The following is a 2500-nucleotide window of genomic DNA, read 5'->3' on the forward strand; positions in this document are numbered from 1 at the left end:
GCAGAGCCTCATATTACTTGAACGGGGAAGATTTGGATTCAGGTCTTTGTTCGTATTCTAGATAACAATATATTCACTAATTTCTTTTTTATGAATAGGTGAAATAGACGAGCATCGATTCGCTTGTCGTAAATTCGCGTTATAAAACCCACCTTGATGTTTCTTATTCTTTTATCTTTAGGTGTTTTATTTAACACCAACAGCAAAGGAAGGAACGAACACTAACAGCAAAGGGAGGAACGAAAACAGGATAAAAAAGAATAGTTTGTATAGCGCTCGGGTCCCAAGGTAAAGAAAAGGACCCGCGTAGAATGCACGGAGCCTCAGTGTTTGACATGAGAATGAGTACTACAGCAGCCTTTACTCCCCTCGTCACGTCTTACACCGGAAACAACCCCAAAGGCAAACAAACGAGGAAACAAAAGACAGACAACTCGACGGCGAGGCACCTGTGCCTTCTCATTCCCCTTCTGGAGGGTCTAGTCGCTTAGAACTGCGGAGACTCATTCCTCGCATTCTCTATTCGGGCGCCTTGAATAGCCCCTTCGAACTTCTTTTGATATTTGTAGAAATGGAGAACACCGTCTCTCACCCGAGAGATAATTGAGGTGTCACCCGCCCGCCCTACACGCACCCCAGGAACCCCTTTTCTCGTGCGACTTGAATGGCGTCGGACCCGCCTCTCCTGCCATTGACTTTGCTCGCAGGATTCCCCCCAATGGCCCAGACACTCTCCTTCTCCTCTCCCCTGCTGCGAGGACCATGGGATTCCTCTTGTTCCTCGGGTCGTCCTCTTTGTCAGGGATTCCTTGGACCACCTCCTCGCTACCTGGTGGCCCGAGATCGAAAGTTGTTCGACTGGTTTTACAACGAGTGAACGATTGTGGGAAAATTCTCTTTGGTATCCCCTTAGAAGACCTCAAAGAAAATGGGGGAAAATATTCTTAACATTGAAAATGGGAAGTGACTTTGGCTTGCTTTCTCTTAATCTCCCTTCGTGAAACAGGTTTGGGGATACAACAATGGCAAGAGATTAATTGTTCTGTTCTCTTATAATTGAATTTCTCTAAACTGCCCGCGTATTGCTCTCCGGTCGAAGCAGTTCCCAGGAAGGAAACCGTATTTCCAAGAAAATAAACATTTACGAATTGTATATTTAATTTTCACCCTATCATTTCCTGGCATAATCCACTGTGATTTATTGTGTGGGATACGTATGTTGAATACTCCACACACACACACACACACACACTGGATATGCGCGTGCTTGTGAGTGTTTGCGCGATGTATGTATTTGTGTATGTGTGTTTATACATACATGTATATATGTGCGTGTTGCGTGTGTTCGTCCGTTCGCGCGCACACCCGGTCGCCCACAAGCAAGCGAAGCCTTCCCTGGAGCCTCTCCCACACACACCCTCTCGCCCGCCGACATAGCGTGGCGGACCGACATAAATCTGCTGCCGCGGACCTCGTGAGCTTCTGCCTCCTAAAGCACGACGAGGCAGCCGAGGCGGACGACGGAGGCCCTTCTTTCGCGCCCGAGTCCGCCGCTCGCCTCCAGGAAGGACCTCGACTCCTGCTCCTCCGCCCGCCGGTCTTGGTGTGGCTTGATGAATCCTTGGTTTTTCATTCATTCATTTTTTTTCGTTTATGCATTTTATTTTTTCCATTTTGTTCGGTGCGTGTTGGGTTTTTTGGTATTTTTCCTTTATTTGATTTCATTTTGTGCGCCGTAAGAATGGAAACAGTGAGGAACTAGCGATAAGAAAGCAGGGAGGTGATGCCAGATAAGAAATAACTCTAGTTATATACGTTCTAACCCTTTGCTAACTCCGCCTTCGTGCTCTCAAAATAGGACATAAAAACGGATGAAGCGAAAGAAAAGGGATAAAGAACCGAGATAAGAGAGAAAAGCAATAATACAACAGTAATTACATACGTTTTAGCTCTCGTGTTCTGAAGGTGTGGCCAGAAGGAGGTCTTTTGTTCCCCCGTGGCGGAGGAAACAAGGTCGAGGTGTGAGGGAAGGGCGGAGAAGCGAGAAAAGGGAGAGAGAGAGAGAGAGAGAGGGAGCCGATAACAAGGGGAAAAGAGCGAGACTGCTGGGTTTCTGCGTGAGTTTTGACTTTGATATAGATAGGGAGGGAGGGAGATAGACAGATAGATGTAGAGAGGGAGGGAGGGAGATAGATAGATGTAGAGAGGGAGGGAGGGAAAGGGAAGGAGGGAGGGAGGGAAATAGACAGATATATATAGGGAGGGAGGGAGATAGACAGATGGGTGTAATGACTCTTATGTAAGGAGATATATAACAATGTTTAATGTTCTTAATCTTAATATCCTTTCGGCACAGATAATTAAATAGGTTGGGAAGTAGGTAGTTAGAAAGGTAGTTAAGTAGGTAAACAGATAAACAGACTGATAAAATACATAGACGTATAAGATCACTCTTACGTTAAGTAGATATACAGCGATAATGATACTAGTTACAACGATA

Source organism: Penaeus vannamei, chromosome 31, assembly GCF_042767895.1.
Source record: "Penaeus vannamei isolate JL-2024 chromosome 31, ASM4276789v1, whole genome shotgun sequence".
NCBI classification, from domain to species: domain Eukaryota; kingdom Metazoa; phylum Arthropoda; class Malacostraca; order Decapoda; family Penaeidae; genus Penaeus; species Penaeus vannamei.